This window comes from Cnephaeus nilssonii, assembly GCF_951640355.1.
Source record: "Cnephaeus nilssonii genome assembly, chromosome: 20".
Classification (NCBI taxonomy): Eukaryota; Metazoa; Chordata; class Mammalia; order Chiroptera; family Vespertilionidae; genus Cnephaeus; species Cnephaeus nilssonii.
The window spans coordinates 25,255,023-25,278,425 of NC_137091.1; positions in this window are offsets into that span (position 1 = coordinate 25,255,023).

The window sequence follows — 23,403 nt, forward strand, 5'->3', positions numbered from 1 at the left end:
CAGCCTCCTGGCCCAGGGAGCCCCTCACTGGAACCCTTTGATGTCTGGCTGGAGGGGAAATCCTTTCCCCTTCATTGGCCTGCTTCGAGAAGGGCAGTGAGAAGAGAGATGACTCTGAGCTCTTGCCAGCCCCAACCTCCCCACTGAGCTGGTGTTCAAGCAAGAAAGGCATGACTGCTGCCTGCCCCCATCTGCATCTGTCCACATCTGACTGGGAAACACAGACGGTTGACCAGTAGCCCAATTGGTAGAAAAAGTAAGGAATCCTTTTCCAGCAACTTATGTGTTCCATGCGGTTGACTTGGATTCATATAGTAGCTGCACACTCTAATAGTGAAGGTCCTGGACTAGGGTGGTGGTGAAGCTTTGCAGTGTATGATAAAGACTACGTAAGTTTCGGTGGTCCAGCATTTTGTAAAATTGTGACTAACTGAGGACATTCCACAAAGGAAGCTAGCATCCTGGTTATCACTTCCTACATAAAATAGAAATGTCCTTTATGAAAAGTGGGAATATAAACTCAAATGGAACATTTTCTATACCTTTCCCGACCAATATGCCCAGAAAGCCCCCAATTGACAAAATCTCTCGTAGACCTCTGGGCTTCTGCAAAACATCACTTAAGATCCCTTGCGGGAGATCTCCTCTGTTCCAAAGATGTCCGTGTATTTGTTCCTGGAATCTGTGAACATTTCCGTGTGTGGCGGGAAGGACTTTGCAGATATGATCTTGAGGATGTGATTTGCAGGTGTGATCTGCAGGATACTGATAAGGGGAGATTATCTTGGACCACCCAAGTCAGCCCAATAAGTGAAAGGGAATCAGGAGAGTCAGAGCCAAAGTTAGGCAACATAAGAAAGCCCCTGTTGCTGCCTGAAGATGGAGGAAGAGGCCACTAGCCAAGGAATGCAAGTGCCTCCAGAAATGGGAAAAGACGAGGAAATGATCTTCCCCTAGAGCCTCCATAAGGAAGGCAGCCCAGCTTAAATCCCGATTTTAGTGCAGTGAGACCCATATTGGACTCTGATCCCCAGAACCTTATATAATAATGTGTGCGGCTTTAGGCCCCCAAGTGTGTGGTCACTTGTTACAGCTGCCACAGCAAGCCAGACAATGCACATCCCTGGGGCACCTGTCTCCTGTTTCTTTAGAATTTAGACTGTCTGATGACTTTAGCTTGGTTCTTTGGCCCTCACTTCTAGTTCCATTTCTAGTTCCCTAACTTAGGATAATAAACTCCTCCATCGAGCACAGAAACAGATCAGAGCTCTGTTCAGGGCAGTGTCCAGCACATGTTTAAGACCTTCTGCTGATTGGAGAGTGCAAAGTTGCTGCGACTGTGTTTTCCTTAAAGAATACACTGTCGAGACAGAAAGAGTTCTGCTCTTAATAAAAATAATGGAGACACAGCAGCAATGATGCCTACTGCGGTGACGGTGACGAAGACATCACTACAACTTACTGAGCAACTTACATGGAGCACGCCATTCCCATAGCATATTTCTAATTCCCACGTGGGAGGTAAGTCAAATGCCTGTTTTGCTAGTAAGCACACTGAGAGGTTAGTAATTTGCTGAACCAAGATTCAAACCCAGCATCTTTTGGTGACAACGTTCCTGATCTTCCCATTAACCAGAAAACTTGAGAATAAACCTTAGTTTTGAAAATAGTTATTGCTTAACTAATTTTGTATGTGAATATGACATTGTCTTTCTTAAAATTTTAGGAAATAATTTTTTTTAAAGAAAAACAATATTACTTTAAATGTCACCAATCAAAGACAACACACAAGGTTCCTTGGAATCTTCTTTCTTTAGTTCTTCCCTCCAGGAACTAAACTATTGCAAGCTGCTCAGCAGTCAAGCTGTCAAAGACTGAATGGCTGGCAGGCTGGTCTCTGAAGTCAAGGGGCTCCCAGAGGAGTGGGGACACGGTCACAGAAAGAGTAGAAGATGTTGTGTGACAAGAGCTGTAATAAAGGGATGTACATGGCAAGGCCCCTAATAGAGACTGAGGCAGGGGGAGAGGGATCAGCCGGCTTCTGGGGACAATGACGGGCTGAGACAAATCAGATGATAAAGAGGAGAAAGTGTCCCGAGCACAGGAAAGTGCTGGGACACAGAACGAGGTGAAATGGTGTGGGGAGAATGTATGTGTGTGTGTGGGGGGGGGGGGGCAGAGGTGGCTGATGAAGAAACGGTGGAGGGTTCCCATGGCCTGACACTTCCTCAGTGTGGGACCTTGGGGAAATCCCTTGTTTCATTTCTGAACCTAGCTTCCTTCTCTCTAAAATGGAGATACTCTTACCACCCACACCTAGTGTCCTAAGTATTGAATAGCAGGGCTTGTTTTCGTTGTATTTTGGGCACTTGCTTTGTGCCAAGCTCTGTTCCAGCCCTTCACTTACATTAGCTTGTTTCATCCCCACCCTTGCCCTTGAGAACGTTTCTGTTATTGTCCCCATTTTACAGATGATGAAAATGAGGCACAAAGGGTGTCAGAGGCAGAGAGGGCAGAGCTGAGATTCAAACTCAGAATGTCTGGCTTCAGAGTTCAAATACTAATCTCTAAGCTATACGCTATCAAGGGAGACAGCAGCGTTTCTTACCTTCAATACAAGAGATATTGAGGAGACTGAAGATAAGTTCCCTCCTGAGTCACCCACACAGGCTGAATTTTTGCCTCTTGCTTATCTGATGGACCAATCTTTAGCTATTGATTAATAATCGTTAGTATCTATTAAAAATGTGAGAGCTGCCAGGCACAACACTAGCGCTTTTGGGTTGCCCACCTTAATCAAACCATGATGATTTGCATTTAATTCAAAAGAAAACGAAGATTCAGAGAGGCCAAGCTATTTTCCTGAAGAAAATAACAGCTAGGGAGTGGGAGAATTTTGACAGGCACCAGGCAGGGTCTCGAGTTTACATGTGGAACCATGTGGCAGCAGACATACGTGAGCTGAGATGTGAAGGCTGAGGGAGGTGCAATCACCTTGGCTTACCCCAGACACATGCTGTGCCATCCCTAGACAGGAGGGGACAGTCTTCTCTCCTGCCCATGCCGGCAGGAAAGCCAGGATGAGCAGTGCCTGGAGGTAACACATCATACTGGCACCCTCGCTGGCCACATTCCACTGCAGAATGTGTGGTCACATACCCCTCAGGCTTTCTCGCACTGTGTCTGCTCTGGGCACTGGGTGCCCATGCCCTGACTCAACCCCTGGCACTGGACTGAGCAACCTCTTCTACTTTTGTTGGTGGCAAACACCTATTGTGTGTTCCCTTCTGGCCCAACTGGGCCCCAGGATGGCTCCTGCCAGTCCTTTCTGGTCTGGGCGCTCCCATGGTTCTCCAGCATTGGGGAGCAGGGAATGACTTGGTATATAAGATCAGAAGAACCGTGCAACTTAGTTCCAGGAGCCGCGCCCTGTGGGTAACTTAGTGTGCTCTGCTTTCTCTATGCCCTCTGTTGTCTCACAGGAGCTGTTTTATTAAAGTCTGTGCAATACTTCCTACTCGTTAGAGCAGCATTTGGTAAAAGGGCTTACTGTGGGAGGCGGAGACACAGAGGCGTTAAGGCACCTGCCTGGGTGGAGACACCTGAGGCATTCTTGCAGTTTTATTAATTTTTTTAAAGGGTTTTCCTCCTTTTTAAAAAAATATATTTTATTGATTTTTTACAGAGAGGAAGAGAGAGGGATAGAGAGTTAGAAACATCGATGAGAGAGAATCATCGATCAGCTGCCTCTTGCACAACCCCCACTGGGGATGTGCCCGCAACCAAGGTACATGCCCTTGACCGGAATCAAACCTGGGACCTTTCAGTCCGCAGGCCGACGCTCTATCCACTGAGCCAAACCGGTTTCGGCATATTCTTGCAGTTTTATATAGTAAACAATCTGATGCTAAGTTCTTAATAATGAAGACAATGATATTAATTCTGTACCAACAACAGCTAACATTCTGCAGGCCAGGTACTGTGCTGCTTCGCGTGTATCCTTTTCACCGAACCCTTACAAAATCCCTGAGGTGTGGTACTATTTCACAGATGAGGGAACTGAGAGGCTAAGGGACTGTCGAAGATTCCAGAGCTTCTAGAGTCACCCACCGTAGTCTGTACTTGGGTGGTTTGTCTTCCAGAGCCTGGGTGTGTAGCTGTAATAGCTGCTTCCCATTATGCAGCCAGGGTTACTTGGGACAAGACAGTAAAATGCATAGTGTGCCATCTTTCCTCTCCACAGCAGCACGGTGAATGGACACTTAAAGTGCATCTAACTGGGGAGAGCAGAGGAGCCTTCCTGGAAGGAGGTGACCCAACTAGTATCTTGCTTTTCCTGCCAACATCCCTGTAGGCCCAGCTCCAGGTGGGCATGTGGGTGCAAGTTGGGAAAGGTGCTTCTGTGTCCTCAGGTGAAGAGAACAGAAGGAGGACCACTGGGAACAACTATGTAATGGCTCCTCCCCAGCTTCCAGGCCCCGCAGACTGATTTCAATGCACGGGGGTGATCCAAGAACACCCTAGTTCAGGCTGTGGCTGGAAGAGGAGCATAGTGGTCCTTGTACAATCTTTTTTAGAGTCAGCTTGAGAAGATGACAATGGTTGACACAAAATGGTTTTGATACAGAGAGATCCCTGAGTCAGGCCCCTGCACTTCAGGAAACCCTAGGATATGTCCTACCTAGGGAGCTATTCTATGGACTAGAGGTGGATAGGCAGATGCTGGAAAATACCAGCTCTGGGAATGTGTTTCTCTCTAATAACAGCTGGAAAAGCCCTTTTCATTAACAGCAAACCCCTCTGTCCCTGCCCTGCCCCCTACAAAAGAAAAATAAAAAGAGAAAAAGAAATCCTGTTGGCTTTCATTCAAGAGCATTTTTTTTAAACTAGAGCCACCTTCCTTATCAAACTATTGACTTATGGACAGATGATTGGACCTTGTACCAAATTAGGCAAACGACTAGGCGGATGAGGACGCACTGTGAAAAGATGCACTGCCCCTTTAATATCTCAGGTTTTCTTTAAACATAAAATTATAGCACAATGCATGAAAGGACGGCGGCATTATCCTTTATCACAATACCCAGCCAACTTTAACTCGTCTCAAGTGTTATTATAAGAAATAGAATTTACTGCTATGGACTTCTCCTCAATAGTGCTCCTTCCCTGTTTAATGAAATGTCATTATTCCAACACAAACCCTTTCTGTTTGCAGCCTGTTCCCCCACCCAGCCACTATATTTCATTTCCTGCAGTTACGTGATATTATTGCCTTTTTCCACAGCTATTGATTTAGGTGTGTATGGTTATTACAATGCAAAATAAAACAGCTCCCCCATCCATTCTACCTTGTACCATTGAACATTAACTTAATTTGTTTCAAATCTGCATTTGATTTGGCAAGGAAACCATTTATCTTTATGAAGAAAGCCCTCATAAAGTAGAGAGTTTAGGAGATCACTGCTTTAAAAATTTAATAGCCTTGTGTCTTATACACTAGAAAAATGAATTAAACCTTCAAATAGTATATGTCTCAATGTAACCTTTTTGCATTCCATACTATGTTTAATTTATTATATTCTGGGGGAGGGGGAATTAGAGGACTGATCACAGGATGTGGCTTGCTTTTGCATTGTATGAATAAAGTTGGGGTCTACTGCGTATGAGTATTGGGATATGTTGCAAACCCTTGATCAGCTCGTGCTGAACTTTATGCTGTGGTTTCAGATGGTGCTAGTATGGGTTTTACCCAGGGCTCTTTATGGGAGAAGAACAGGCTCTATCCCTGGAGCACTTGAAGTGCAGCCTGGGAAAGAGGGGAGGAGGAGGGAGACAGAGCTAATGAAGATCTGAAGGCACTCCTAAAACATTCAAAAACAGGCAAATGCCTTCACTCGAAGTCACAGGGCTCCTGTACAGGACAAGAAACAATGCCTGAGCCTAGATCTCAGTCAGGACCAGAGACACTGATATCAGTGCCAACAGTTCGGTTTCATAGAAGGGAGGGCAGAGGCTCCAGCCTTTGCTATCTCTCTACTGATGTGGGCAGCACAGAACTCCAGGTCAACAGAAGATGAAGCTTGAAGAGTATAAAAGTATAAACGTCTCAGTCCTCAATTGAATGAAAATATGGTTCAGTTTATATTTTGGGACTCTGGGTCAGTGTACATATTACTATATAAGTTTGTTTCCTCCTCCACCACCACCACCATCATCACCATCACCACCAACCACCACCACATCACTATCACCCCCACCATCACCATCATCACCATCACCAACAACTGCCATCACCATCACCATCACCACCATCACTATCACCAGCACCCCCACCATCACAAGGGCGATAAAATACTTTTATATGCCCAATATGCTAAACCCCTTACATCCATTCTCTTCTTCAACAATACAACAATGCCAATGCCAAATTATAGGTATTATATCTGTCCTTTTTTTTTTTTTTTTTTTTTTTTTTTTTTTTTTTTTTTTTTTTTTGCCAGAGATTACAAGAAAATACAAAAAGGTGAAGTAAATTGCTAGTGTCACAAAGCCAGAGAAGTCATGATTTAAATCCAGGTATTTTTTTAATCCAAAATCATCTTGCATTTTTGGTGTGCTTCCACTAAATAACTTCAGCTCACAATAACCTCTCATGTACTTAGGACTTTTTCTTCTCCAAAGGCTCAGTTGCTTCACTAGAATCATCTGACATTTGAAACACAGTCTATAGGATTAGCCATGCTCAGAGAGAGGGGGAAAGGGCCCGGGGGCATGGCTGGAGGGTGGGTTCAGAGGAATGCTTCTCTATCTCTATCAATCATTGAGAATTCCTAATGCTGCTCTGGAAACCTGAAGTACCTCCTTGATTTGTATTGACCTCCCTGGACTTAACTTGCCTTTAGGGCTCTTTTTTTGCTTTTTAATTATGAACTACCTTATTGGGTAATTTCCATATAGTGAAATTCACAGATCTTAAACGCATGGTTCAGTGAGTTTGTATAAGTGTGTATACCTGTGTAACCACGCATCCCCTAGTAAGATGCAGAACATTTCCATCACAAGGGCTCCCTCCTGCAGCAGGATACTCCTAATCACAATATCCCCGGCCAATACCTTTTTTCTTTGAAAAATATATTTGTTATAAGTAGCCAACATTTATCTTATGCTTACTATGTGGCAGGTCCAGTGCTAGACTCTTTCCATGGAGTCTCTCATTTAATTTACACACTTCTATAGGTAGATATATTATCATGCTCATTTTAAAAATGATAAAACAGGATTAAAGAAATTAAGCAACTTGGCCATGGTCGCACATGATGGTCAGAAACTATTTCTGACATGATGGTCAGAAACTACATTTCTAAAATAGTATGGCCCCCTCTCTACACTTCTGTCCCTGGGCCCTCTGAGTGCCCCTTCTTTGTAGTTTATTACCAAACTGTTTCATGTTGCTCTTTCATGATAGGACCCCATCAAGCCTTTAACAGCTCCGTAGTACAGAGCAGGATTTGGGGTATGTAGGGGCTGCTACATGCATCTGTGTTTCTTGATTGACAATGCCTATCAGCCAAAGACACCCAGGACACACCTGTAACATAGAGAGTTTGCTTATTGACTTGTTGGAACAAGAGATAATCCATTCCATTGGAAGCCATGGATTTTCTCAGTAAGAGCCTAGAAGGGAGCTATAGGATTTGGGGCTTGTGTTAGGTGATTTTGAAGTGGATTCAAGAAACTAAGAGTTTGCTATAGATTGGGTACTGAGAGGAAGCTGGGATGATTCTATGATTGTATATCTTAAAATATCTGATCTATAGGGAAGGCAGACAAGAGTGAGGCTATAGCTGTGATTGGTAAAGAAATAATTTTCACTCATTTGTTTTAAAAAATATATTAACCAAGGAAGCATGATGATCCAGGGATTGTGTCATGTTCCAAGAGTACAGCAGTGGCCCAAACAGCCAGGAAGTAATAGTGGAATGAGTAATAAATGAGAAAGCGCAGTAAGCTTGGTATTGCTACCCCCATTGTAGTGGTGAGAAAATGAAGGCACAGAGGAGTGAAGTAACTTCCCCAAAGTCTTTGGAGTTATGAATGGCACAGCCAGGATCCAAACTCATCTGTCTCACAAACACCAATGCCATTTCCGCCGCTTTCTCATTTTCCTTAGCTCAACAATGCAGATCTAAAATTCTTTCACACGCGTAACCCTCTTATTTTCCTTAAATTCCCTGAGAAGCTGCATACATCCCTTCTTCGGAAGGGACAGTGGCCATTTCTAAAGCTACTTTCAACCGTGGCACTTCTCAACTTTCTTCACTATGGGATCACAGACATGTATCTTGTTATATGCAGCCCCTAATATTTTGATTATTTTGATGCAAATCCATCACCCATAATAAATTCCCCTGCTTTCCAAATGCAATCGATTTTAGAAGCATGGAAGCAAAAACTAAGTGAGCTCTGACAGTCTTTGCGAGTGTCCGTGACGGGAAAGACCTAAGTGGCTGAAAGCTATTTTCCTCACCGCCGATCTGCTGGATGATTTTCTTTGCACAAACACATACACATACGGTCTGGCTAATGCTTGCTTTTTTTGGACATATGTGAGCAAATAAATGTAATTACGAGCAAGATGTAATCACAATTGCTTTGCTATTAAAGCTGTTGTATGCTCTCGTGGCTTGGTTAACAATATATGCAGGAGGATGGAATTGCTTGCTATTCTCCCAGGAAGAAAAACACGCCAGAAGTATGGCCTCTTTTATATTATATCTGCGAAAATACAACATTTAAATGCAGAATTTGACTTCCCAAGAATCGCACCAGAAAACCTTTTAACAGAAACAGCAGGGAGAGAAAGCTTTTTAAATCATGATACTCCATGAAGGATTATGAAAATGGAGGTCATCGCATGAGACGGAATTGCAAATACAATGAGGAAAATCTCCTCCTCTGTGTAAATACATGAGGACAATTTATTCTTCTCTGTTGAGCCATCAGGGGATATTTTCAGCCTCTGGGGAAAAAAAGAAAAGGAAGGAAGCCACCATGTCCAAGTGGATCGGAATGATGGGCTTGGCTGGTACCAGGTAGTAATGGGTGAGCTCCTCACACACTGAACCCGCTGCCTCGGAACAGCAGCCTGAGGCTTTGTTTCTGATGCTTGTTACGCAGCTGAAGATACTGCCCTGTATTCAGTCCTTAAGGGAAGAACAAGAGTGGGCAAATCTACTGATGTCAGAACACCCACATGCCAGCTTGCAGGCCAGTGATGCTTTCAATATGATCAAGCATTGATCATCTTCATACTTAACTCACATCTCAGAACTATCCGACCCCACCAACTGGGTTATTTGGCCAGCTCTGAGTGCTGGGCTCTTTGGTGATACTGTCAGGAGGAAAGGGATTACTCAAATGTGTATCTGATTTCTAAGTCATGATGAAAGGCCTGTAAAAGTAACACTTTCATGTTGTCTAATGGTATTCCAAAGAATAGATATGCCTTCCTTAGGAGTCATGATAGATATACAGATGAGATAGATAGATAGATAGATAGATAGATAGATAGATAGATAATAGGTATATAGACATACAGATACACAGATGGGTGAGCTAGATAATAGACTATGATAGATGGATTTTGTGAGTGTGTGTGTTTTTTTTAATATTTTTATTGATTTCAGAGAGGTAGAGAGAGAGATAGAAATGTCAGTGATGACAGAGAATCATTAATAGCCTGCCTCCTGCAGACCCCACACTGGGGATTGAGCCAGCAATCCAGGTATGTGCCCGAGCTGGGAATTGAACCATGGACCTCCCAGTTATAGGTTGACAACCCCTGAGCCACACCGGCCGGGTTAGATGATTTTTCACTTGCCATTTCTTGATCCCTTACAGTGATCTGGACAACAATCTTAATACTGGGAATGTACAGGGTAATAAGATGCAGGGGTTCTGCCCTCAAGCATACTATTATCTAGAAAGGCAGAAAACTGAGTAAACAAATGATACCAATAAAAGGCAGTAAGTGCTATGTGAGAGTGGGAGAAAGAGGGCTGCTTCTTTGGTTTGTCTACACGAGGTCTCAAAATCTTGACTCAGACTATGAACTGGGTTTACCAAGTAAAATACTTCAAAGTTCAAAAACTTTTGTTTTCTTTGTTCATTGTTTTTCTTTTTTAAAACAGGACTTTGTAAGCCCTTTATATGAAGCTAAGCATTTTATAGGAGTAACAGATGCATAGAGTAAAATACACTATATAGTGTTTCCTATACAATGAACGTTAGTGATGCTGTATTTCTTCAATGCTAAAGTTCAGGTTTTTCTCACATTTTAGCCCAGCTGGAAATTGGATGTGTCCTCTATCAATGGAACTGCAAAATTATCATTGATAGCACTTTTCTTTCTTAGCTATACATAAAATCCTGTTGTGCGTTACTCTTAAATGCACAGATTATAACTTACATTAACATATTAATATATCAATAATAATTATATACAGAGTATTGATTACATAGTGGTGTGCTGATAAAGGTTTAACAACCAGCTCTCTGGGGGGTGGAAAGTCCCTGATTTGTAGCATTAGGCAAATTTTCATGGTGTAAGTACTCCTACCATCGTCCATTTCAAGCTATCAAGATGACATCATGGAATGTAAGCCTTGGCAGAGATCAACAGGGTGGGCTCTGGAGAGCCTGTGGGAGCGGGCCCAGTGCCCCACTGCACACACCTGGGGCTGTTTTCAAGCTCTTCCCCAGCTAGTGAGGCTCAGGAAGCCAAATCGAGGTCAGCTGTACCAACCTGCAAAGCCCTGGTTTTCACTTAATGTCACCCTGACACTATCACGTTGTAAATAATCTAAAGCACGGGTCTGATATTAATTTGCAGGCCCTTCTCATTCGGCTCTTAGTCTCTGCTTGTGAGAGGACTATTTCTGTCCTTAATCCTACTTAAATCCTGTTTTCATCGTCTGCTTTGGTGTCAGCTGCTGACTCTAATTTTTGTGTAATGATATTTCGCATTCCACAGCAATCTTCACCAGAAATGGGAAAATACATACATTTGGGGCTTTACATGAACTGCAGAGCCCAGATGGTCTCTGTCTGCAAATGTTCTGAGTTCACACTTGAAGGCTGGATTCTTTCCCTCTATACTCAGGAGAAAGGAAAAAGATTGTCCACTCACACCACCAGTATTCAGTGTTGTTCTGGACATTCTAGCCAGTGCAATAAGGCAAGTAAAAGAAATAAAAGTGATCCCAACTGGAAAGAAATAATTAAAGCTGCCCTTATTCATGTATGACATGATCTTTTATGTAGACAATCTGGTGGAATCCCCCAAAAGAATCCTGGAACTAATAAATGAGTTTAACAAGTTGTAGTATATCAAATCAATATACAAAATCACTTCCATTTCTATACAGTATCATTAACCTTTTGCACTCGGATGTCGAGTGTGACTCTACACGGTTAGCATTAGAATAAAGGAATCGAGAAAAAAAGCAAGCGAGTGCAAAGGGCTAAACACTTGGAAATCAAAACTTTTTAAATAGCATTTACAATATCATAAAAAATATAAAATACATAGGAATAAAGCTGACAAAAGATGTGAAAGACCTGTACATTGAAATCTGTAAAATATTGCTGAAGAAATTAAAGACATAAAAAATGGAAAGATATACTGTGTTCATTGGTTAGAAGCCTCAATATGGGTAAGATGTCAATTTTCCCTAAGCAAAATCCCAGTAGGCTTCTTAGGGTAGAAATTGATAATATTATAAAAGTCACATGGAAAGCTAAAATAGTCAAAACAACTTAAAAAAATAAAGCTGTAGTGCTAACACTCCCTGATTTCAAGAATTATAATAAAACTTTAATAACCAATGCATAGCCCAGCCTGCTTGGCTCACAGTGATTGAGCCTTAACCTATGAACCAGGAGGTCACAGTTTGATTCCCATTCAGGGCAATGTCTGGGTTGTGGGCTCAATCCCCATTGTGGGGCGTGCAGGAGGCAGCCAATCAATGATTCTCTCTCATCATTAATGTTTTTATCTCTTTCTCTTTTCCTTCATCTCTGAAACCAATAAAAATATATTTGAAAAAACTCAATGCATAGACAACTGATTTTCTACATGGTGCACAGACAATTCAGTAGATGAAGTATAGTCTTTACAACAAATGGTGCTGGGATTTTTATCCATACCTTGAACAATATATAATATTAACTCAAAATAGATCACGGCCTGAATATAAACCTAAAACCAGAAGGCTTCAAGAAGAAAATATGGGAATAAACCTTTTTTACATTGAATTAGGTAATGATTACTCAGACATAACATCAAAAGCATGATCCATGAAGGAACAAGTTGATACATTGGACTTGATAAAAATTTAAAATGTTTACCCTTCAAAGGACACTTTTAAGAGAATGAAAAGACAAGCCACAAACTGAGAGAAAATATTTGCAAATCATGTATTTGGTAAAGGACTTATATATATAAAAAAATAAAGCCAATAATAAGAAAACAAAAAACCCACTAAATACAAAGATGCATGGGTAGCAAGTATTTGAAAAAGTGACCAATATAAGTAGCCATAAGGGAAATGAAGATTAAAACTATTAGATACCATTACACACCATTTGAACGACTAAAATTAAAAGGACTGATCTCAGAATGAATGTGACAGCATGGCAAAGTTAGAGAACGAAACGACAGATTTGCAGCTATGTTTCCTAGGGTTTGAGTGCTGCATTCTGGGTAGGCATCTGGATGGTCCTACACAATCACCACCAATACAGTCAGCATTCTCTGAAGCACCAAAGCATTCAGATAATACAGAAAACTCCAGGCCCTAGGTCCCAACAGTATAGGAGATAAATAACCCACCGTAGCCAAGAGATATTTCAACTATGATTAGGGCATATTTTAGACATTCCTAAATAGGCAGGATTTTTGTTCCTCCACTCTTTCCACTCCCATGTCTTTGGAACAGTTCCACATGAGCTATTCTTAGCTATATCACTGCAGTAAAGGCCAATCGTGGAGGCATTAAAAACTGAGTAAAGCCATGTCCACCTAGTAAGAATAAATTCCTTAAATACGGCAAGGGAGAACAAGTATACATTAAAGGTGCTGCAAAGAGGGGGTAATTCTCAGAGGTGCTTACAGTCCAAATCAGGCGTCCTCAAACTACGGCCCGAGGGCCACATACGGATGTTTTTGCCATTTTGTTTTTTTTACTTCAAAATAAGATATGTGCAGTGTGCATAGGAATTTGTTCATAGTTTTTTTTAAGCTATAGTCCGGCCCTCCAACGGACTGAGGGACAGTGAACTGGCCCCCTGTTTAAAAAGTTTGAGGACCCTTGGTCCAAATCAAATCACCTTTCAGATGCCAGTAAGAACATATATTCGTTATCAGATATCAGATTTTCTGCACTCAAAATCGTCTTTCTAGTTCTTTCTCAGGAAGAAACACAAAGTTTGTTGTTGTTATTTAGCATAAACAATACATAAACAGTTTCATGAGATACATAAAAGGATAAAGCAATTTTTTTTCTACAGTGCAAAGTGACCTTCCAGGAAACCTGGTCAGCTGCATCCCCTGAGACCAAGTCTCCACTAGAGAAGGCAAGTGAAGCCAGTGACAGCAGCAAATGAACCCTTTTCTCATCACCTGGCTTTGGGGATAAGAGCAATTCTAGGGAGACCAGAGTACTCACCAGGGCTTCTTCTCTCAGAAATCATTGACTCCTTGCCTTCTGACTTTACAAGATACCAAACCACATTTTCTTATGCTTAGCACACCATGCTAAGTACAAGCCTCCAAAATAGGCAAGAATCAGGAAACTACAGATTTGAGCTGGAAAGAATTCAACAGCATCGAACTCAACCTTTTCATTTTACAGATGAGGAGACTATAGCCTAGAGAGCCAGAGGGTTCTCCGAGATCTCCTTTCCATTCATTCAATAAACATCTCCAATAGGCTATGCCTATGTCATTGAGTCCATTGAGTCCTCGAGACATCTTGGGTTGTAGGAGTTACACTCACTTTTTAGATGAAAAAGTGGGACTCCAAAGTCCTGAATCCATGCCTATGATATTAAATGAATGACATAAGTGAACTTAAAACTTGTATCTTAACCCTTTGCACTTGCTTGCTTTTTTCTCGATTCCTTTATTCTAATGTTAACCGTGTCGAGTCACACTCGACATCCGAGTGCAAAAGCTTAAGACTCTAAGTCCAGTGGTCTCTCCAATATAATGCTGGCGGATGCCAGAAAAGTTACAGCTCATAACTTTTAAATGTTTTCTATCAGTGAAATGGAAGAACTTGACATTACAGCCATTTAAATCATTTTGCCACAGCAAACCCGAAGACATCCTCTGTTTACAAGTGGCCTCTGGATAGGGTCTTGGGCTCTGGGTGTTAACACCCTTGTTATGACTTCAGCTCTTGGCTGTGAACCTCTTTAGATGGGCTTCCTGGGACTCTGTTCCATTACACGCAGAATTGGAATAAATGGAGCCCAGAGGGTGTTCTTGGGGGAAAAGATCAAAATCAAAGGATGCAGCTGGTTAGAGGTTGTCTCTGGGGAAAGGGACATTGCAAGGGAGGTCTCATCAGGTTTACAAATGCACCAGATCCCCATAGAACCAGCCATCTACTATGAATAGGATGTCCATAGTGATGTTTCCAAAATGCACATCTGGTCCCCTCTCTCCTCTCCTCTCCTTTACCCTCAGGGTAAAGTCCACACTCATTAACAGGTCTTACAAAGCTCCCTGTAATATGATCCCTGTCTTCCTCCTTCCGCATCCTTCTCAACCTGGCCCCCTGAGCTGCTTTCCATTCTTAGCAGCCTGCCTTCCTTCCCACCTCTAGACCCTTCAGCTGGTGAAGCTCTCAATCTTCAGGTCTCAGCTCAGATGTAATTCCTTCCGAGGAGCCTTGCCTATGCCCTCAACCCTGTAATAAATGGACCTAAGTTGGGCCTCTTATTCTCATATCCCTAATCAAACTGTAATGGAACAGCTTGTTTAATTTGCCTACCCACCACTATACTGTAAGCTCCTAGCTCCCCACCGTACCCAACACCAGGCTCAGTGTCTGGCACCCAGCAGATGCACAAGGATCATGCCAAATGAATGAGTGAGGGAATGGATGAATAATACTTGGTCTATAAGCAGTTACACTAAAGTTAATTGAAAGCAACAAAAGATGACTAAGTTTAGACCTGTCTTTCCAGGTGATTTTTTTTTTTTTTTTGAGAATTAATGGGATCAGCTCAATGCAGTGTCCTGTGTCTCCAGACCACCCAGGAGACATGCAGAATGCATATTTGTCTCTCTCACACACAGAAGAGGCTTCAGGAGAATCTCTACAGAATCATCAGCTAACTCTAAAAGCAAACATGCAGTGTCTCCTGTGCTACAGAATTTATTTCTCACTGATACCTAAATGGAACCTGAAATAGACAGAGAATGAACACAAAGACTCTAGAAGAGGCAGCCTGTCCATGAGTAAAATGAAATCACTCCCCATTACCTCCAATGGACAGCAGTTATGAGCTCCTATACACAATTTAAAGGTAATCGTGTAATTTAAAAGGGGGAAAAACGCCAATGGAACTTAATGGCAAGTGACATTTTGACTCAGTGGAGATTAGAATCAAGCAGCTTTCTTCTGGTGCCTTCCCTAGGTTCACAGAGGGTTAATTCTGTGATCCTTGGGGATGCCTTAATGGCCCTGGTTAGCCAAACCTTGATTCAGAGCAGGGGCCGAAGATTATGTTTTCTCTGCACATCCGCAGAGGTATTAGGACATGAAGTGAAGATGACAGGAGGAGAATATCTCCTTTCTCCCCGGAATTGCCCCAGGAGAGTTTTGCACCACGACCTCCTCAGACCCTGGCTTTGCATTAGAGTTATTGTCCTGAGAGGAGATTCAGTTAGAGCCTCTGATTCATTTCGTATAGTGCTCTCTTGTTTATTCTCGGTGGCAGCTAACTTGTAAAATTTTATTATGATTTTTTTCTTGGTTTGTGTCATGGAAGGGATAAAAATAACAATGATTCTATCATCAGCCCTAAATGCAGTTGTATAAATCTGCACCAAGGCCGAGTGTCCGCAGGGGAAACTCGGGATAACAGGTTATTCTGTTCCCAGTGGTTGTTCTCTGGGTTTGGATGTCGTGTTTTTAACAGCCCAGAGAGCGAGGGAGGGCGGGAAGCATAAGGCTTGTGGGTACCACTGGCATAGTGGTCACGTTAACTTGGATTTCAAATTTCAGCCTTTCTCCCATACTGTTATTAGGGTGATCCATATCAAACACAGGGTGATAGAGTCACCACCACCACCAATTGGTGATTCACCAAAATTACTAAGGCTCACTCTAATTGCCACATAGAGCACTTCTCAGATTCCTTGCCACCCCTCCCCCATCCCTGCTTCAACATACAAAGAACCCATTGTAGGTCCACTGTTTCGTGACTATGCTTTGCAAATGCCATTCCCTCACTTAGAACATCCCCATATTCTCTCTCGGAGTTCCCCCCCCCCCCTAATTTATTTGTCCAGAATTAACTCAGACATCATCTCCACCAAGCTGGTCTCAAAACACCCAATTGAACATGAAACCATTGAAACAGTCCATTTGATTATCTGTATCCCTTATCAAACTCTATGCCAAGCCTCACATTTCCAAAGCCAGGCCCAGTGATTGCAACATCGCAGGCATTCAATACAGCTGCGCTAGACCTCCTGTCTTAGCCTAGACATCATTACCTCCAAGAAGTGATCTCATTCCTCAAGGTGTGGTGGCCACTCCTCCTATTTGCACACCATTTAATCCAACTTGCAACATTCATTGGTATCTCTTAAAACTTCACACTTACTTGTCTTTTCTCCCTCTGGATCAGAAGCTTCTCCAGGGTGGTGAGTATGTGTTCTTTGCTCACTAGTGCACGCCTAGAGCCAGGTATGGCACCTAAAACAAAACAGGTGCTTAGTAAAAGCATGCCAAATAAATTAACGAACGAACAAAATATGCAGAGAAAGAGTGCCGTTGATTAAGAACCTAGCAGATCTTTAGAGTGGCCACTAGCAACTCCCACTAAACCTTTGAAAACCATGATCCCACAAACACTGCTTCCAAGACAGGAACAGATGGGAGAGAGGTCCTTCCCAGTAGGAGTATTATGCTCCTGCCTGGCACCTTCTGCAAAGCCCAGAATACCATACTGTCATAACATGATGACAGATGAAAACTTCAAAATTAAATTCAAGCTCATCTTGCAATTTTGTGTTTAGCCTTCTGTTGCCAACCTGGGAGGTACTTTAAAACAGCTTGAGGATTTACCACTAATACTGTCTCTAAGACAACATTGTCTGTTGGCAGTCAGGGCTCCACCGAATTGCTGTTTTGGTGTTGGGTGTGTTAAGGGGCAGAGAAAAACAATAGGATTAATCTTTCACTTGTCAGTTCATTTTAGCTGGGCAGGTACATGGTTTTTGAGTTTTATGATGGCTCCAATTGAAGTGGAGGTAAACATCTCAAGTCCCAGTCTACATTGTTCTACTGTTTTGGTTTGTCTTGTTTTAATATAAGTTTCATTCTCTTCTCTACACTTGACCATGTCCATTTCTCCCAGGGGTATGGAACATCCAGCCCATTGGCCATATAAGGCCTGGGAAATCATTTGGTCTGGCTCTGCCCAGGCATTAGGGTGAGTTAATTAAATGTTTGACCAAATATAGCAGGCTAAATTTTAAGTTGATAATTTTGTATGGCCCAGGAATCCTATATAATAAAACCCTAATATGCAAATTGACCAAACCTGCAGAATGCCTGGTGGAATGACCGGTCGCTATGATGTGCATTGACCACCAGGGGGTAGATGCTCAATGCAGGAGCTGCCCCCTGGTGGTCAGTGCACTCCCACAGGAGGAGCGCCACTCAGCCGGAAGCCAGGCTCAAGGCTGGCAAGCACAGTGGAGGTGGCAGGAGCCTCTCCTGCCTCTGCTGCAGGAAAGCGGTAAGAAACAAGGGGTCCTGGACCATGAGAGGGATGTCTGACTGCTGGCTTAGGCCCAATCCATGTGGTTAGGGGTAATCAGGCAGGCAGGCGAGCAGTTAGGGATGATCAGGCAGGCAGGCGAGTGGTTAGGGGCGCCAGGGGAACATGCCTAAGCCAGCAGGCAGACTGTGAAAGAGTGCAGGCCAGACTGAGAGACCCTCACCCCCAGTGCACGCATTTCGTGCACTGGGCCTCTAGTGATGTTATAAATATCAAAATGGCCCTTGGCAGGAAAAAGGTTCCCCACCTGTTGGCCTGCAGAGAAAATGGTTCCATTGTCTTTCCCTCCATCCTATGGATATCCAGCTTTATAGTTGATTTTAAGAAAGAAAAGTACCTTACAAAAGTCACTATTAGAGTGAATTGTAGTTGACTTTGACAATTCTTTCAAATTTGCTGTAAGTTTGTATCTAACCACAATTCTAAGGAACTATCTTCATAGATGGGCTGCGTTAATAGAGTAGAAATCAAGCTAGACTATTTAAGAGCTGGCATGGTCAGGGAAGCAATGAATGCTATCTGATAAAGGACAGGCTCTTAAATCAGTTTGATCTGAACCTACAATTTCTACTTTTGAAAGTTGTTTTTTCCAAGTAGATTTTTTATTGAAGTATAACATATAACAAGGTTTGGCTAACCAGGGCCATTAAAGCATCCCCAAGCAATGCACAAAATTATAATTGTGCAGCTAGATGAATTTGAACATACTGAACACTCCCACATAACTAGCCTCCAAATAAACAGACATTACCAACACACAGAGGCTCTGCTCATGTACCCTCTTCATCACCAAACTCCACGGGAATCGTTATCCTGACCTCTATCACCATAGATTAATTGTGCTTGCATTTGAATAATACAATATGGAATCAGACAGTATGAACTTTGTATATGACCTTCTTAATCTATATAGTATTTGCGATATTTGTTCATGTTTGTACGGAGCTACCATTTATTCATTCTTAGTGCTACAGAGTATTCCATTGTGTTAATACATCACAATCAATTTCTCTATTTCATTGTTGGTGGATTTGGATTGTTTTCAGTTTGGGGCTCTTATGAAGAGCACTTCTATGAACGTTCTATTAACATATTTTTTAGTGAACATATGTGTGCACTTTGGGGAAAGTACTTAAGAGTGGAACTGATGGGTCACAGAGTATCCTATATTCAGCTATTGATTGACCTAAATCTAAATTCACCCTTCCAATTTTGGGTTTAGTTACCTTAAACAAGTCATTTATGATTGCTGAACCTGTTTCCCCGTCAGTGAATGGGGAAGTTTTGCATTGCAGAGTTGTTTTAAAGATAAGATCAAGCAGTATAAAGTGCCTGGCATAGTTCTGACAAATAAGTAATATTTTTCTCAAAGATGTTTAGTGCTCACTAAATAGTCCATGTGTTCCTCTTTCTACCTTTTGTTGCAGCTACATGATTTGAGTTGTAACCAGTGGGGAATGAGTGGAAATGAGGTGTGCCACTTCTGGGCCACCAAGTCATCCCCAGCTCTCTTTTGCTCTGATGCAGAACCCTGGAAAGCAAGCAAAGTGGTGGCGTTACAAGATGATAGAATTCCTCAGGATCCCTGAGTGACAACATGGAGCAGAAACTCCACCAACTGGCATTAGACATATAGCATACATAGCACGAGCAAGAAACGTACAGTGTTAAGTTACTGATCTGTCTAGGTTTGTTGTTATTGTAGCACACCATAGGCAATCGGGTAAATACAGTACTCAAATGATGCAATATGGCCCCACCCCAATGAAACCATTAGAATTTCCTTTCAAAGGATTATGTGACTCAGGCTCAACACAGACATCAAACATTAAATATTACTTCACTTTTAAATGGTAAGGAAATATTTTCTTGGTGTGACTAAAGAGAAAAGATTGAAAATGATCTTTCGATGGAATATGTTAATTGAAGAATTCTCTTCTCAGTTGAGAAACCAGATTGTAATTCCAAAATTGTGTCTGATGTACCCAAAACATAGTACTGCCTTCACAAAGAGAAAGCCCTTGGTGATTATTAGCTTGAAAAAATAAAATCCTCTCCCACCAGGTTCAAAGCCAGCCTCATTCTTTTGTTCCTATAAAGACTTTTTTTCTTCGTGTTCCCTGGTGTCTACATGGCCTATGAGTTTTCTCCTAATGATTAAAATCCTAAAAATACTACAAAGAATGCTTAATAAGGCTTTTGTGTTTTGCTGTTGCTATAGAGACTGTGTAGTGTAGGATTTAAAGTACGTGCAAATATGTATTTTGGACAGTGTTTAAAAACACATATAATTTACCCAGCCATAACAGCTACTTCAGTGTTGAAGTTCAGTGCGATAAGGCATATGTAAAGCATTTTATAGTGTGTTATTTATAGTTATTTGCTTAATAGCCTACAACAGTTCCTTCCACTGTGTAAAGGAAACAGGCATTTACCCGGTTTTAACAATGAATATCATTTACTCCACTTAGCAATTGATAGTCTTGAGTCCCATGCAGGCTAGTGACTATGCAGTTGGTATAATGTTGATGCAGGAACAGAAACCATGTTGACAGAGAGTTACTAGGAAAACAAAGGGTCCTGCTGATGGAGTCTTGAGCTCATTAGGGAAGTTGTTGACTGAACTACTCTGGCTCCATAGGAAGTCTCTGGAAAGAGGCCACTATCTGCTTTGAAGTTACCCCCAGGAAGGGACCCAAGGGTGAAATAACACCAATAATAATAGCAACAACAACTAATAGTAATTGAGCAAACTTGACTTGGCCACAGGCCTGGTGCTCAGTGTCTCACATTCATGATCTCCTTTCATCCTCATGACATAATGATTCTATGAGATGGGTACTGTTATTATCATTGTCAGATAAGGAAACTGAGGCAGAGAGGTTATACAAATTAACCGAAATTATCACATAGTAAGTAGATGGTGGATCTGGGAGTTGAATCTAGGTCTGTCTCACTCCAAAACCTGTGCTCTTAAGTACTGCTCCCTATCACTCGCATTCAGCCAGGGAGTTCTTAGACCATGTAGAGGTGAGTTCTTTATTAGTCTATGAGCCAAAGAATAAGATGTGATCACAGTCATTGAGCTTCTGCACTGTCCAGGTCCTTTACACATATCATCGTTTAAACCTCACCACAACATCAGGCTTCAGTACCGACATTGTTCATACGGCAAAGCTGACTCTCAGGCTAGACCTGTCCAATGTCATAGAGCTTGCATGCAACAGTACCAATACTCAACACCAGATCAGTTTTAGCACAAGACACCTTGTCAGATACTGTGGGATAATTTTTCTCCTAGGGGATATTTGGCAATACCTAGAGACATGTTTTGGTTGTCACAACTGGGGAGAAAGCCACTGGCATCTAGTAGGTAGAAGACAAGAATTCTGCTAAACATCCTACAATATACAGGAAAGCCTCTCACAACGAAGAATCATCTGGCCCCAAATTTCAATAGTGCCAAGGTTGAGAAATCCTAGCTTAATGTAATTAAATACAATCTAAGATGGACTGGGCAACATTATGTCAATTGAAGTTAAAATAATGTTGGTTGTTCATTTATTAGCTGAATTAAAAATGGATTTCAAGATTTAAAAGACTTTGAAAAGTCAACTCATCACTCCCCCAAATATGTCAATGAAACTTGGGATCGGAATGGACCTTATAGCATGTGAGATGATGTGGTAAAAGGCTCTGAGCTCATTCAGACACATGGGGAACTGAGAAAGAATGTTTAGCTGGGCAGGCAGGAATTTGTCTTATTTATTGCAATATCCATCTTTCCAATGATGGTAGCTAGCACATGGTCAAATCTCAAAGCCTGTCTCATACTTTTGTTCTTGGTCATTCCATAAAGGAGGGAGTGACTGGAATGGCTCCTGGTGAATTCATCCATCTCATTGCTCTTCTCTCCCATCTTCTCTTTCTATCCCTCACAATTACCATATTTGTCCATGTATAAGATGCTATTTTTCTCTGAAATCATTAGACTGAAAATTACAGGGTGTTTTATACACAGAAGTCAGCCAAGGAGGGAGCCGCTAGGTGTATAGCTGCCCATACCTTGTCAAAGAGGCTTCTTTCAATCACGAGCCTTATTGTTACTGACATCAGCTGGTGCTGTAATTGGAGGTGAAGGTGGAGAGTGCACAGATGCAACAGGTACCAGGTGTCAAAAAATAACAATAAATACCGGTAAGCAATTGTCTTACTCTGCAACATTCAAACTGAATGTAATCAACTATGCAAAAGAGCATGAAAATAATAGTAGAGCTGCAGAGAGACAATTTGGACTTCCTCCCACTGAGTGTATGATCAAACAGTGGAGAAAACAGGAAGAACAACTCCTTAAGATGCCAAAAAAAGAAGAAGGCCTTAATAGGAAAACTAGCAAAATGGGCAAACTTGGAGCAGAGGCTTAAGACTTGGAATATGGAGCAGCACCAGAGTGGCTTATGTGTCAACCAAGCTTATTCAATGTCAGGCAAGAATGTTTGCAAGCGACATGAATATTGTTGATTTTACAGGAAAGGCAAAATGGTACTTCAATTTCATGAGGAGAGAAGGGTTGGCCATGAGAACATGAACAAAGTTAGCTCAGAAAATGCCTCCAGTTTATGAGGATGATCTCACATATACAGACAGTGATTCAGAAGATAGCAGTGATACAATAGAAGTTGAGGAAATTGATGTTTCTGGAACTAACAGTGATGAAGAAGAGAGCAGTGATGCAACAGAGGCTGAATAAAGTGATATGCTGTGTAATATCATAGTACTGGTATGTAAACATTACCTGCAGTAATTACTAAATAAAAATGTGTTCTGTTTTATGTTTAAAATATTGATTTCTTAATTTTGGGTTGAAAAAGTGTGTGCGGGGGCGTCTTATACATGGGGGCATCTTATACACAAACAAATAGAGTATATATTCATTGATTCAATCAGTGAGCACATAAGTATCTACTGTGTATGCATTCTTACTAGGACCTCTACTCAGCTGGGGACTCATCGCAGGGCACCATCTTAATTCCTGACTAAGTAAAAAATCTACATCCCTTTTATAAAATACATTTAAGTTCCATTAAGAACATGCCCTTTCTTTGGCTTATTCAGCACTATATCTTTGGATGTGTCTTGTCCTAGGATAGTGCCTGGCACAGAGGAAATAGTTGCTAAATATTTGTTCAGTAAACTAAATAAATTAAATTAACATATTCTATGATGATTATAAAAACTCAGAAGATAAGAATAAAATTCATGGTGATCCAGACTGCTTAGAAAATATAAGCATCAGGATGGAACCAATTCTGGACAAGT